This window comes from Amphiprion ocellaris, chromosome 23 (genome assembly GCF_022539595.1).
Source record: "Amphiprion ocellaris isolate individual 3 ecotype Okinawa chromosome 23, ASM2253959v1, whole genome shotgun sequence".
NCBI lineage: Eukaryota > Metazoa > Chordata > Actinopteri > Pomacentridae > Amphiprion > Amphiprion ocellaris.
The window spans coordinates 4,128,338-4,145,031 of NC_072788.1; the positions used below are offsets into that span (position 1 = coordinate 4,128,338).

At 41.3% G+C, this 16,694-nt stretch overlaps 1 protein-coding gene across 17 annotated transcripts in view; it reads right to left on the reverse strand.

Moving 5' to 3' along the window:
* nrxn2b (neurexin 2b) overlaps nucleotides 1-16,694 on the reverse strand; it is a 702,762-nt gene that overhangs the window by 124,418 nt on the left and 561,650 nt on the right. The window lies entirely within an intron of this gene.

Below are 16,694 nucleotides of genomic sequence, written 5' to 3' on the forward strand. Positions count from 1 at the left end.
TAACCACCACCTCTCAACATCAACAAAAGGAATTCCTCAGATCTCCCTGTCAAAGGAACTTTGCCTCAACAGTATTTTGAGTTCTAGCTTTAAAGAAAAAAAATGTACCCGCCCCATACACTGAGTGATTTCATGTTTGAACTGTAACAGAGGAGCTAGGACTTGGCTTAGCTCCAATAAGCCCAGCAGTAAATGAAAAATGACGGGCGTTGGCTGTAATTAGCATAGAGTAATGAAACCACACTGAACTGTTCTCAACCCTGTGGGCTGTCTGTCCTCCCTGGATCATAAATACAAATACACACGGGCTGTATGTCTAATGCATGTAAATGTAGATATGTAGCACTGGGCTGCGCTTCCATGAATACACAAGTAAACCAGCGATTCATTTTTATGCAAAACCGCTCCAATCAATAAGACAAATTAATGGGATTTTCAAGATTTTGGAGGTGATACAACAGTTACAGAATGGTTAAATCTGACAATTTATTGCAGGACTATACAGGGTGGGCCATAAGTTTCCATGTGTAATGTATATTGTATATTTTTTATGTTTCAGATACCCTAGAAGATGTGTTTCATGCTATCTTTGGGGGCACTTGAAGACCACGGTGTATCAGGTGAAGATACGAGACATAAATCATCTCAAGGAGCGTATCGCCAACAACATTACAAGCATGACTTCAACTGTGCTAATGCAAGTTAATCAACAGCGGAAAACACGTATTAATATTGTGCTTTCAAAACAATGGCAATCATATTGAGCACATTATATAAATAAAAATGGTTGACCAACAGAAGATGTTTATTCTCCCTATGTATGGAAACTTAAGGCCCACTCTGTAGACTGATATAACCACAATCATGCATGGACATAGATGTACACAGCATGGGCTTTCATACTGTGCTAGTGTTCACCTGTGAAAACACACACCCTGGCTCCTGCACACATGCACACACATACACTAATGCCTATGTTCTTTCATGTCCTGCACATCTCACAGGTGTGCTCCGGCCAGAGAGGACGGAAAGCAGAGGCTGTGATAACTGCAGGGCCAACGGGCCATCAAACAACGCCGGGCTGCACACACTCCCGGTCATACACGAGGAAATCATTCGCCTGAAAAGAATGGAGATGTGCGGTCTTTCTTGCACGCACACACACACACAAAGGTGCACACACACTCACTCAGCTACCTGACACTTTCATTATCTAACAATCCGCTGGTAGCCATTTGAAATCGGCTGACACACACAACTCTCCTCCCTTTCTCTCGCTTCCTCTCTGCCGATCTCGTTCTCTCTGGCTCTCACCGCCCCTCCTTTCCTCCCTCCTTCCTCCTCCTTCCCTCCCAGCGGAGCTAAGCCCTCTGCTCAGCTCTTGTTGTTTTCTTGAGGCTGTATTATTTTAGCGCTGACTAATTATCGCAGCATGGCAAGGAGGGCTATAAAGAGGTTGTGTGCCGGAGGAGGAGGGGAAAAAAGAGAGAGGAGGAAGAAAGACAACAGAGTATGGAGGCAGGGAATGTAGAAGGATGGGAAAGTGTGAATTGTAGATGGTGCTGGCATTCTCATTTTTTTCTCCTTTCCTTTCCTGTGTCTATTAACAGTGCAGCACCAGAGCTTCGTAGAAACTGGGCAAGAGACAAGTGGAGGAAGAGGAGAAAAGATTTCTAAAATGGCCGACAAATAGAAAGGGAGGGGAGCCATGTTGTGATAGATGAGACTGGAGAGACGTAGGGGGTGAAAAAAAAAAGAGAAAATGGTTGTTGGTAGTGGAAGTTGGTGCATATTAACATAGGTGATTACACTTGTAATAGGGGAGAAAGAGTTCCTCAGCACTCCACTGATTTTATATGTCATATTCAATTTTCTAGTCAGAGGGATTATGACTCAGCCTGTGAAAACACACATGGGCTTTCAAAAGGCACGGCTCAAGTTTCACTATGGGAAGTGCATGATGCGATATTTTTAGAGTTTGACCCAACTAAAAGTCTAAAGAATATGTGTGCATCTACTGCTTCTATTTGGTTTGGCCATTATTGTTTATTAATTCTCTCACATCAAACACTCGATTTTTAGAGAAGACTCTGTGAAAGTAATTACAGCGACATATGAGCTTTTTGTGTCAGATACATCCCTTTCAAACTCGACTCTGATGAGCGCTATGAAATCTACCCCATGCTATTTTAATCCCATCCCTGATGTGCATAACAAATAGAGGATTTTACGTTTTTATACAGCCAGTCAGATAGCTGTTTACATGCAACGATAAGAGACAATGCCACAAGTGTGACTGTGAATGCTATTTGATATTTGTTGTAGTTTTAACATCATTTCAAGTCCCTAATGTTAGTCTTTAATAATGTTAAGCTTTAATTCTATTCAGGCTGGGCCAGGAGTTGAAGATGGAGCCAAGAAATTAGCAGGGACTCCACTCTGCGACACACCATATCCAAATGCTGGGGGAAATAATTATGGAGGCATAAAAAGCTAACTTTTCCAGTGGGATACATTAAAGCTGCTGTTAGTGTACCTAAACTAGCAAGTAGTAGTCACCATGTACCTTAAATACACAGACCTCTATTTTAAATTCAAATAAAGAGCCCAAGGGTTCAAGAAAACCCAATTTCTCACGGCAAATCCCGCTTAAAAATGGATGAAACAATGCATAATATGCATGCATTCCATGGGATCCATTTGATGTAACGGCGTGGTAACACTAAATTGCATTTTTGTTTTTAATCTGTGGTTGATCTAGCAGATAGCGGTGATGCTGGAATATAACACACAGGGGTAAAGGCCCTCAAAACTCACGAGTTTAATACTAACTGACATCTCATTTAGGGTGTACCACAAATTAGACATGCAGCACGTATTATCGCTGCATATCTTATGTGCGTACTCACAGTGAAATAATTCTCATCAATTAACACCCCCCTCATGTGTAGCAGGTACCATATGCTTTGTCTTCCCCAGAGAGTTCCCTTTACACCTCATGTTACTGTCACAGTCACACGCATCACTTTCACTTCAGGCATGAATGTCACAAGTAGCAAAGTTACACGGTTCAAGGAAAACAAAACAAAAGAAGAACTGAACTCTTGTAATACTTGGAAATACTTTCTACTTGTCCCTTGCTCCTATATCCGTCCAATGAGCTGGTGTTGACTTTGCCTGCTTTGATTTGTCCAGCTGATTGTGGCCACCTGCTACTTCGTGCACTTGTGTACGTCTGTGCATGTGCTTGTGTGTATGTGCACTCTTCGCCCATCTAAATGAGGAGACAAAGGAGGTGCAGAGTCTCTAATGAGTAGTCTGACAGGGCGCATCCATGTGTCACTGTTTCTTCCAGCAAACACCTGCTGCTCTGCTTGATTCAAAATCCACTGAATACTGCAGTGCAACACACACACTACGGTGAGGATGGGACAGAGTGAACAAGAGAGAGAAAAGGTGTTCAGTAAATCCAAGCAGACAGGTCTGGAGGGCATTCTTCTCCGGTTGTCTTCTAGACAATGATCTCATTAAAATCACGGAGCATCCATACACTTTGAGATGCTCGGAAGTCTGAAGAATCGCCGCTTGCAACTTCCCCAGCAGGTGACCGCATCGCATCTTTTTTTAAAAGTTATTTTTGTGGCCTTTTTGTTGGCTTTATTTGATAGGCGTAGTGAGAGACAGACAGGAAATGGGGAGAAGAGTGGGGGGGAAAAACATGCAGCAAAGGGCCCCGAGCAGGAATCGAACCCGGGCCGCTGCGTCAGGGACCAGCCCCTGTACATGGGTAGCCCACTTAACCTGTTGAGCTATACGGGTGCTCACTGCATCGCATCTTTGCCTGGAAATAATCTGAAACACTTTGTCTGCTAAAATAGACACTAGTAATTTATGAAATGTAAAGTAGTGGAGCAGTGAAGAAATGCAAATGTGTAGTTAAAGGGTTGAAATATTGAAACGAGCACTAATATGGTCTTTAAATTCGTGAACATATGAAAGACTGTCTCTGAGGTTTGTTGAAATACTTGTTGAAATAGACCTGCAGTGATGTTGTCCTAACAGGTAATCTGATTTACTATCCTAAAAACTGCACAACGCTGTTGCATCTTAAGACCTTTATCTTGATCTTACATACAATGCTGGGATGTATTGTTGGGCCTACAAACACCACGATCATGATCTTTCTACTAAGTGCCTCACCGGTTGTTGATTTAAGCCCCAAATACTCATCTCTGTGTGTTACATAATCAGAAGCTTTCCTTCATGAAAACCTGCTCACTTGTGGTGGCTTGAGCACACCAGCTCACCTACAAATCTGCTCAAACACTGTAAAACTACTCAATGTTACACAATTCTAAGTTGTAATATTGGCAATAACTTTTAATTTAACATACTGCTTTTAAATAGGACAGAAGAATAATGGTACAGGACGCCCAATTAGCTGCTTAGGTTTGTAATGTATGAAGCCCCAGCTTTGTGAGTCTGGGTTTTTGGTTATTGGTACTGCAGTTTTAGGGTTCAAATGCCATGGTGTGATATTTTTTTGTGGCATTTAAAAACACCATATGGTCATGGTAACTACTTACAAAACCAAGTTTTCACCTGAGGGGTCTTGACAGATCAAGAAACACAAATATAATCTGGTGTTGTTATGGTCTCATGGAGGCCATTAGCAAAGAACCTGTTTTGTTTTTAGGGAATTTGCAGGCCTTAGATTATGTACTTACGTGTTTTTATTGTGAAACTGTTGAGCAGAAAACGAGTGTCTGCAGCTTCTTGAGAGATCAAGGTGGACAGAGGAATCTGCATCTAATTTCTCCCAAACAGCAACCGGTGCCTTTATTGAAAACTGCGAGTTAAAAGTGAATTAGTGCTGCCTTGGGAGTTGTCAGCAAACAAAAACCTGGCCGTGTATGGATTATTCTGACCTTCAGTCCACCACGGTCTGGTCAAGCAATCTGCCTGCCCATTTTCACTAGAATAACAATAATGATGGAAATGCTCTCTTGCATTTGGGAAAAAAAAAAAAAGAGGCTAAATATTTATTACTTTTGTCCAATTAGCTCTGGCGTCATCGATCTGATCCAATCAATCCTACCTGCGGCTCTAGAGGTGAAGAGAGTGCAAAGAGGTGGGTCAAACCATCGCAGGATCCCCCTTGATTATTATTTCCATTCATGTGGGCTGGCTGGTAATTTGGTTTGAAGAAGAACGGACCAAAAAATACAATTTTCTTTTGTCCACGGATCCGGTGGAAAAATAATCAGAAAAGACTCATGAATCAAAGATGTAATGAAAAACCTATTGATTTTGATTTTTTGTGCTCCCTCCCCTTTTTCTCACTCTTCCTCTCCACAAGAGCAGAGTGTATTTAGGGGTGAGTTTATCAGGATGTTTTATTGGAGAGGGGGCCATTGATTTGGGATAGTGGATTCTAGGCCACTACCATCTACCACGGGGATAAACAGGTCATATTGGAGAAAGTAGATGCCACAATTTTTCATTAGGTCCTGTGGTCAATGCCGCAGTGTCGAACACCTGTCGCAAAGCCTCATGGGAGCTGACATCGTGAAAATTGCAAGACAGGCCGGCGATGAAATGAAAACTCCACCAGGAAAAGAGGGACTGAGGATAGCGATGAAGTCAATCCTTGAGAGGCAATAAGCCTGAAGGTATGCCAGCGCTGTACACTCATGTAGATTTATACACACTCCTCATTTTAACCTCTCAGACAGGCTCTCAAACAATAACTCAATAACACAGAGCTGGTTCCTTCAACCTTCCTACATTATTGCATCAGTGCAGACTGATTCTTTGAAGCAGTTAAGGAGAGAGACAGAGCTATTGATTCCTTTTAAACAAGGAGACTGAAATCTTTTTTTCTACCTTTTTTTGACACAACGCATTTCTGAGACACAAAGGAACATGCAGTCTGGGATAGAGAAAGAGGCTGAGATGAGACATTTGCTAAAAGTTTCCAGACAGCTGTTGATCTTTGAAGTTGCAGAGTTACATGCACACACACCGCGATGGGAAGAGCACACACACTTCACTGACATTTTAGAGTCTTTCCATCTCTTCTTCCACACACATCAATACCCTCAGATGCAAACTCTCCCCTTATGTAGACTAACAACCTTGTCAACATTGCCACCCTTGGTCTGATGGCTATTACACTGTGGCAATATATAAGAAAATGTAGAAATGGCATTGCAAAGATTGGCTGCATCGAGAGTGGAAATAGCAAGCCATTTCCTTCTGATGTGGTTGGATAATATTCCTCTTTTATCTATGCTTTCTGCAAGATTGCCTCAAAGGATGAGAAGGACCTTCCTGCTACATGAGGTGAGACGACACTTGAATATGGCAGTTGCAAAGTTTCTAACACTTTCCAAAGTCCAGTCGGGGATAAGCCATGATGTGTTAACCTGTTCTTTTCTAGACACACTTGATTGTGAAAAGATATCAAGAGCAGGACTGCATGGCTCCCACATTGATACAATCTCTGTAAAGGAAAGCAAAGACTTGCTTTCCTTCAGAAAAATGTTGCAATGTTTCTACTGATATGTCTCTACTTTCTCTTACAGTAATTTCATTTAATCTGTTCTAATATTTTGCATTATTGCTTGTTTGGAAGCATATCTTTCTTAGGTGTTCTTAAACTGGCCAGTAAGATCTCTAGGAGGAGTCAGGCCAAGCCAATAATGGAAGACTGCCTACTTCACATCGAGTTTATGCTATTGCCCTCAGGCCATTGTTCTAGAGCACCTGTTTGGGGGACTCCATGTGTTTTATTTTTAATCACTAGTGATATGCTTGTTGAAAATTAGCACTGTGGTTGTGTCGCTGCTCTACCTTGGCATATGCATTTAGGATGGATTCCTATTTCCTGCACCAGTTTGTTACCTATCAGTGTTGTGCCTTTTTATTCTGATAATACGTGGATGCTTTCTGTAGAACTAATTTCCCCGAGAGGGATAAATAAAGATAACCTAATAAACCCACTGTTTTAAATACAACATAATAAAAAGCCTTTTAAAGACATCATTTTGGTGACTGATAACTTGCTGTATTGTACTTAGTACAAGTATAATTGCTCCAATGAGGTTAAATCACACCCATTTTATAAATAAAGCAAATTCCTGTTGTTTCAACTGCGTTTGACATAATCAAGTTGGTAACATTTTCCTTTTCAGTTGGCTCTGAACAAATTCTGCAGCAGTAGCAGGAAGATTCAGCCCTCTGTACTATATTCTCAATGAGTAATTGGACTGACCTTATACTTGGAAAACGATAATATATTTTTCAAAGGCTGCGCATGCTCAAATCCGGAGATGAAACGTGTTCCTTTGAACCACAGTTTTAAAGTATGAGGACCTATTCAAGTGACACTATCGCCAATTAAAAGTTGAGTATGTGATTCTAATCCAATGCACTTTTTGTCACATTCAGTGAATATCTCCTTGGGATCTGCTAGCTGTCCATCCTGTGTGTGCGGATTTGAGAAAAAAAAATCTGGTGATCTTAAACAGCCCTAGCAAACTGACTTGGATCAATTTCACAACACTATTTTAGTAGCTGATTCATATGCACAAGAGAGGATGCAGGAGATGGAGGAGATGGGGGGAAAAGAGGTCTGTCGAATCAGCACTGGTGGTAAATCTAGCACATGCTAACTGTGCAAATATGCTAACTAGCTATATCTTTCTCCAGAAATGCAGACTCCGCCTTTAAATGTCTACATTTACTTAATAGGAGATGTTTTTTTGGGGGCTGTCGTGGTCCCTTAAAAAAAAAAAAAAAAAAAGTCCGGAAGTCAAGAGGAAACTGGGCATAATCCAAGCTTACAAACAGGAAAAACAAAAGCAGCTATAAAGATATGATCCCTCACTGTCTTCCCACCCAAGAAAATAACCTGTTGTACTCGTTTGACTACATTAATAAACAGTAAGTGTCACTAATGAGTATTGCAACTGTATGGGTTGGTCTGTGTTCCACCCCTGTGCCACCAATGTGCATTTACTACATTTTAATCAGAGTGCCTTATTAACCTCTTGTTGCTTTGTCATTCTTATAAATTCAGCTCAGCTCAACCACATGATATGTTTTGCTTCTATATTTGTATCTAAACTGTAACATTTGTAATTTTATCAATTTACCCTGAACATTTTACCTCTGTCCAGATTATAATGTGCATTTACTATTGTCTTTGTGAGTTATAATAATAATAATAATCATACCAGTGAACAACAGCACAGCCCTGTCTTTCTGAATTAAAAAATAGAATGAACTTTATTCAATGATGGATTGCTATCCACTTAAAAGCACTTCTTAAAAATCACATTTTGTTCTGCCTAGCATAAAGGCCAAAGCCTGGGGGCAGATAATTGAAAATGACTGATTTGTGTGCTTTGAATGACTTGGTTTACTAAATTTACAACATAAACTACAAATAACACGGTCATTGAAGTGTTTTCCTTAAACTGTGGTGTCAGTTGTGAGCTACACATCTCTACAAAACATCCCTCAAACTGTTCAGAAATCACTTCTGTCAGCTTGAGATGTCTGATGATTATTCCCCTCCCTAATTCTGCCAGTGGGGACTTGATACACAGCTGTACCTTTTACTGTTCGGAAAAATTCAAATGTTTCTCCTATTTTGATTTTGATACCCATGATGTGGTTGTAGCGTTTGTTTGAAACATTTCAAAATGCTTGTTATGTCCCTGGAGGGGATGCTACTATCAGAGAGCGATTCCTGTACAAATACCATTCCACAGCTAAAACTCTGACGGTACCCTTGTCTTTCTCCAAATATCTCCTTAAATGAAGGGCTCTCGTGGGAGTAGTACAAAAGGCAGTGGGGCATTAGGAGAACATGGAAAGGGAGTGCTGGAGGTCATGTATTCAGCTGTTTTACACTCTCATATGAGGAGAGCAGTCTTTGGAAAGGTTGCTAGGCAGGACAGCTAATCTACCCCGCATATATATCATCTAGAAAGCTTATTGATCATACCCTCCTTTGTCTGATAGCCTGCTCAATAGTCTGGTGAGGTTGAGACAGTGATGCCTAACAGAGCTGCAAAGACAGACGGCAACAATTTTTATTTTTGTCAAAAGGCGCACATGCACACTAACTTCCTGAGGCTTTCAATTTCCCCAGCTTGAAAAGCATTTTCACAGAAGTATATAGAAAAACTGAGAATGTATTCTGTCCTTTATTTATTCCGAATAAACCGTGAAACGACTGCATGAGCACCAACAACTGAAGACCAGGTCTAACTTTATTTATCATAGGACTGTATGGACATAACATGCAGCTTTAAGGACAATTCTGGTTTCATGACTATGCGTTTTCAGCCTGTTGCATGTCATTTAGCTCGACCTCCATAGACTTCCATTGTAAAGTAGTGGCCTGCCATTTTACTACATACCATAAACACAAACAAAAAGCACTGAACAGGTATGCAGTAACCCCTGAGACACACCACAGACAGCTGTGTCCCATCCGGTTGTGATAGAGCCACCGGAAAATATTGCGGCCACTTTAAGCATCGCTTCCTATTTGGCATCTGTTCAGTATTCAAAAACCCTGCACAGACTCCCGATCATACATCTCATCACTCCATTGAGGTCACAAGCAGTGGCACAAAGAACAAAATAAACCACTGAACTATGTAGGAGCACAAGAATCACAGAAAAAAAATAGCAAATCAGCAAGTCAATAAATCAGTGGGACAAACCGCTCTGATTTTAAAACACTCCCAGCAGGCTGTGAACCTGAACAGTTGATGGAACAATGTGTCAAAGACACGTCACAGACGATTCAGTGGAATCCAGGATTAAGATGAAGGCTCTGCTTTCAGAGAGGACTGCATGAGTTATCCTGGGAAATGTTAAGGTGAGATTATTTGCTAATTATGATGTAGGCATGTCCTAGTTAGAAAAAAGGTGCCATTCATCTCTGCATTATATAAGTCGGGAGAGGCTGCATGGTGGGAAATGACACATGAAAAAGCCTAAGATGTGTCGTGATAACACATGGAACGACTTAAATATTCATATTATTCACATCCCATTGTGTTATAGCAGGGCGTGCTAAGAAAACATGAAAAGATCTCAGATGGCAGCTTGAAACTGTTCACAATAAATGTACGTTTCGGTGTTGTTTCTGTTGTTCATTTCAAACTGGACCTCGACTACTGCATGTCCAAGAAGAAGAAAAAGCTCTCAAGGCTAGTTGTATGGTTTGTCCTGCAAAACCTAAACATGCTGCATTGATTTTAAGACTTCGTGGCCAGTAAAATGTCTTGGAGCTCATATAGACTAGAACTAGAATCGAAACAAACTAAAGCTCAGTTGGACTTGAATCAGATGCTTTATTTAGAAGTATAGCCAGCAAGTTTTCAAGGTAATATCTCCGTCTCCAGGGAGATTCATTATAAACTGACTGCATACGCAAGAGCAGGTGGACAACAGGGACAGAAAGAGTATTGGGAAACTGTACTTCAGTTAAAGTACTATTATGTGATGGAAACTTTACTCAAGTAAAAATAAAAGCGGAATGAAAAGAGACAGTAAAGAAAAAATGCAATGTGGTGATAATAGTATCTTATTGTATGACTAAGAGATTTAAGAACACCTTTAATCTAGAATTTAAAATGCATTAAAACATCAGTGTTGCTATATTCTTGTATAACATCATCCCTGCGCTGTGGTTGAGCCACGCTGAGCCCTTATGTCCACAACAGCAGTAAATCCCTTCTCTGTAGACAAGCACTTTGCTGCCTGTGCAAATGACTGATTAACACTTATAAACATATAACTGCCTTCCTTCTTGTATATCCTCACCAGAAGGACAAAACCAGCCCAGTGGGTGTCCATAAATGTAACAAAATTAAGCTGCATAAATCACATAAGAAGCCACTTTCATAGAACTTATCGAATTAGCAGCGGAATAAACAGCTATCTCCCAAACAAGACAATCAGAGACGCACCATCTTCACCCAGTAAAGTGCAGTCACACAAAATGATATGAGGCAACATAGTGTTTCTTTTGCGCTCCTCGGGACAGTGAATTATACGAATCACAGCGCTTGTTGTTGTACTCTTCTCCCCGAATGTCTTTTTGTGAGTCTTGCTCCATGAATTTGCTCAATAGGGCTCTCCGGTCCAATAAAACACATAACAAGTCAGTGTTACCACAAGAAAGATTAGGTTACATTAAAATGTTGATTTCCCATATTCTCTTACTCAGCCTCTGTAAGATCAATTATACCTCCCTGGATCTAGACCTTCCGGTTTTATAAAACACAAAATATTATTGATATGCTACCAAAACCCTGTGAACCAGCATCAGCAAAGCTACAGGCTTTTACCGCAGATAAATCTGAAATCCAGCAGCTGCAGTCAATGAACTTACCTGCACATGAGTTTTTTTAAGTGGCTGTCTCAGTATTTTTGGGGAAACAAAGCTTAGCTACACTGCATAATGAAGTTGCTACCTTTCTTCCACTTAATGGTGAATTGGGTCCTTACGTGTAGACAAGGATATTCTTTATCTAAACATCTCTTTCTTTTATCAGTTTACTTCTGTGGCATTTCATCTTGTTATTCTGTCACATTTAAACTATAAGGAAATATACCTAAAGTAACCATACCTATAGAAAAATAATTGTAAATCATCCTTTCTGGATTACACTGCACATAACAGAAGCATGCTATTGATTTAGGCTGGATGTTGTCGGATGCAGTTTATTACTGTTTGTGTGCGTTGTTTATGCATGAGCCACAGCAGATGTCATCGATTAAATCTGTCCAGTTTTGTATTATTTATTTATGCTGAAAAAAAGTGACTTCTGCAGCAGTTTTTTTGAAAGATTTCCTCTCCTCTTCTAACGTTTTACTTTCACCTTTTATCTATTTTTGTGAAATCTACCTGACTAGTCCAGAAAACGACTTAAATTATGACTTTGCATTTCAACTCCCCTCTCTTTTTTGTATTAATCCAAGTGTGTTAATGTCTACGCAACACTCTGTCCGAGTATAACAAACGCATAGGTTGCATTTCTAGGTCAAGTGTAAAAAACAAACAAACAAACAAAAAAGAAATAATGTGAATCTGGTAATATGGTTATTGCATTTGCAAGGAAAATGTGCAATATACGGTTCTCAGATGGTTCCAGGTTTCCGTGTAGAACTCCATTTTTAACATTTATATTTATTTGCTATCATTTTTTTCCAGTCAGTTCCTCAGGTCACTAAATGGGAATCTCAGAACATACACTAATGCACCCAAAATACAAGTGACTGGAATTTATTTTAGTCTTGTCTGTTTTTCGTTCTCTCATTCCATTTGTCCATTTGTCACAGGGTTCTGCCACCTTTATACCAGTTGCTCGCAGTCCCCAGCTGCATGCTCACGCCCTCCACGAACACATTCAAAGCAGCAATAACAGCAGCATCTTTTCACATCAACTCTTCTAATAACATGCCAATCAAACGGCGGCAGCAGACGGAAGGAACGTGTGAATATTTCAGCTCGAGGTTCTGCCCTGGGACTCTGCTGTTTAATTATTCACGGTGTTTGGTGGGTATGCATCGCCAGACCCCGACTCCACCTCCAACCGAACTGTCACCCTCGAAATGAGAAATCATTAGCAAGACTCTGGCTGGTGTTTTAGTTGAAATATGATAGCGAACAGAAGGTGGAAGGAGACTGCTAGTGCTTGGAGGAAGAAAATGAGAGAAAGGAGAAGTCTGAAGAGAGAGACACTGTCAGACGCTGCATGAAGATATAATAACGGGCCTGCATAGAATAACATCCCCATTTCCCATACAGAGTCATTAAGCTGTGATGCTGTGAAAAGGTCAGAGCGTTTTGTTGCTGCTAGGTCTATGGGAATACAGGTGTGTGCCTGCGTGTGTGTGCTGAGGGGCTACAAATGTGCAAGCAAGTGTGTGCACTTCTTGATAATTTTTAATAACCGGGGGTCCAATTAGTGTTAACATCATCCTAATTATGCCAGAGTGGCCTTCACAGCACATAAACAAACACAGGCTAAAGCTGGTGTTAGCAAATCCACCCCTGAAGTGGTGACCTTATAAAATGGTGGCGCAAATTGTGAAATTGCATAAGTGCGAAGGGCTTTTTTTTTTCCCGATGAATTGTGCTCACGTGTGTAAGGAAACAAAGGAGATAGCCATAGATAGCAACAATTATTTTTGTTGCTAACCAGTCTGGCAAATAAGCAATGGCTTGTTCAGGGTATAAAATCTCAGAAAATGATGGCACAGTTTGCAATGACCACTTAATTGTGCACTGTATTCCACTAGAGTAAATAAAAAACTCACAAAATGACTTCTCCATTTTGCTAGTGCTGCCCATTGGGTGAAATTAGTCTCCACTGACTTCACCTCTCTAGCTTGTTGCATGCACATAATGGCCTCTCAGGAATACTACTTGTCAAAAACAGAGAGACAGCAAATCAACACCTTGCACAATCAGTATGTCCGAGCAGACATCACCGTCCACTTTAGCAACTCACGGTCTAACGTGAAAAAGATGCCGGCAGAACACTTGACCCGAGGTTGGAACAACATCATAAATGGTTCTTTAATAAAACGAGCTGAGTGCACTGCAGGGCTGGGGTGACTCGTTATATGCGGTGCTAGAGGTGCAGGAGTGGCTGAAATGTGCGCAAATAATGGAATAATGACCTTCATTTTCGGCGGGTAGATGGTGAAGAGCGGTAGAGATGATGGAGTGAGCGATTTGAGGCAAGAGAAAGAGGCTGAGGGAGAGTAAGAGGCGAAAAGGGGATCAATGGGAAGCCGCCTCCTAGGAGCTAGAGCACAGATCCACTCCGTTTCATTCCCCAGGACTGTATTCCTCAGACTCCAGGGTATCCCACATCAAAGGTGGAGGAGGATGAAGCGAGGAGATGAAAGAACGACATAGTCTGGAGTCGATGTGTGAGGTGCATGCATTAAATACTGTGTGTGTGTGTGTGTGTGTGTGTTGAGTGTGTTCTGACATGCACATGTGATGAGCTGGCACAGGTCAGTCCACACAGGATTTTGGGATCTTGTGAAGCTCGGAGTGTTGACACATGAAAGCTGCTGGGGTGGGATTCGACGCTGCGTGACTGCACACCCATTCCTGGCCGCGTCCATTACCTATTCAAGCAGCTATCACGAACTTCCATCCATAAAGATTATCCTTAGAAGGAAAATAAGAACAAATATGAGCCTGCGTCTTTGAAGACTAAAGGTGGTCCTGCTCCCCTCTGATCTCATGAGACTGAAAATCTGACACACACCGCTTTGGTGGTTATTGAAGTGAAAAGGCAAATGCTAAAAGCTAAGAATGGGTTAGATCCCACAGATACAACGAAGAGGCAATTGCTAAGGAAAAAAAAAAGAAAAAAAAATCCACATGCCAGCCCCCTGAGGATGCAGGATAGTCATCTGAAATGTCATCGGTGCCTCCGTTCTCTCATGTCGAGTCAGTGTTGAAGTGCCCGAATAAAGCAGAGGCAGTTGATTGTATTCTTTTCGTCTCTCTTCTTCCCTCATCTCGCCGGGCCTGGGGGGACTCCTGGGCAGGGACGGCTGTCTGACTACGCCTGTCACATAGCTGATATTTCACATGCAGGGAGGAGGTGGGGGAGCTGGCAAGATGGACGAGCGCGGTGAGGAATGGGAGATACTAAATAAATGACTGTCTGTACTTTGCTGAGAGCCTTTCAGTGGAAAACAAATCAAGCCGAACCAATAATGTGACGAGGAAAAGAAAAGTTAAAAAAAACAGGCACAGGAGAAAAAGGGCAACAGCAAAGGAGATTTTCTGTGCTGTGTCTGGAACCGCAACATTTAGCCGGAGGCATGTCACTTACTCCTTTTCTCTTTCTCTAACTGCCCGCCTCCCTTTCTCTCATTCCTTTTCTTCATCTTTAGCCCTCCCTTTGTCCTCCCCATCCCTTTTCTTTCTCTGCAGGTTGGCAGTCAGACATAGCAGGCTGCGGCTGTTACATAACGATCCATTTGTTGGCTGGTGCTGAGAGACTCCACCAGCCAACAAATGCACAAGCAGCAAATAAGGCCCTTAACTGGGGGGAAAACAAGAATTCACAGATGCTAGTGTAGACAAACAAACAAACAAACACAGACTGTAACTGGACGGAAGATAAACAGCGCGGTTATTGGTGGAGGTCTCTTTGCCGCCGGTGCGTCATTTAAGCCGAGCAGCCAACTGGACTCTGAAGCAATCTGCTGGGTTTAATAATGTTCTGCTGAAGTCACTGACACGTCTCCCAATGTGGTTTAATTTGTTTGGGATGTAAACACACTAAAGGCTGTTAGAAATAAGAGCTGCGTATCTGTTTTCCTTAACAGGACTTTACCCATAAGACTAATTTGATGCACACGCCTTCAGTTTCTGCATGTTTAGCATGTAGTGCAAATGTAAACATGAGCGTTCTGCATATCTTAATATCAAGTCAAGTAAATATATAATATACAAAAGTTTGCCTTAGAGGTTTAATAATTTATATAGCATGGAGTGCTCTTTAAAAATCAATAAAAAGGAAATAAAATGTGCAAGGAAGAGTAGAAAAAAAGAAACATGCCAGAAAAGAAAGATAGTACTTCCTTTTTCAGGGGGCAAAAAAGGATAAAATGTTGAGCCTTTGTGTAGTTAAAGCAGTTTTAGCAGTCTAAACTTTCATTCAACGAGCTGAACCCAGTGCTTTTTTCTAACCAAACTCACAATCTTTCCCTTATCTTTAGCCATTTTGTTACCAACAATTAAAGTGACAAATGTTTCACTTGTTAATGTCCAAAATGTGCATTTATCATAAACAAGAATTCATATTTTTGGAGGGTATAAATCAAAACTATTTGGCATCAGGTACTGTCTGTGGCAAAAAAGCTACCTGAAAGTCCCTCCTTGTTACTTTATCTGAATTTACTCACGTTTACGTCCAGATATGCGTGCCCCAAGCATGTTTTTCCCGCACGCTCAGGGCAGTCGAACCTCTGAATCGTGCTGTTCACATGTAATTTCCTCTGCCTGCAGCCTAGAGGGGTGCTTGAACCTAAATAGTGTCGATGAATACAAAGACACTGAATTTTTATGAGGGGAAGGAACGGTGGGGGAAAAACACAGGCAAGTGTTTAGCTCCGGGCTATTTCCGAGCCTGTCGAGAGAGTTTGGACAATGCATAGCAGCACTGGCGAGATGGGCTGTGGCTGTTACGAAGCCATTTACAATTTTAAATGTCACAATGGGTGTAATTCTGTTAAAGAGGAAGAATTATTTCATGCTGGAAAAGACCAAACTGTGCCTCTCCGGAGCAAAGACATTTGTTCTCATTGCATGCTCATTCAAGTACCTTTAAGCAGCAAAAAAAGGATTGTTCACACACTCCGTGGAAGTGAAAGAAGACAGGTTATAGAAATGAATTGGAGGCAAGATGGCTGAAAGAAGTGCTTGGAGGCGTATAAAGCGCAAATCTTATTTCATCTTGTCTTATTAACAACAGCAAAGCAGATAACGGCACAGTTGCCCCCAAACACAAAACAGAAATGTGATTTGATGCAGCAAGGCAGCCATTCCAGTGTCCACACACTCCGATGACATCCCCCGCCACCACAATAACTCCAGCACCCCAAACAGCCCGAACTCATTTCCC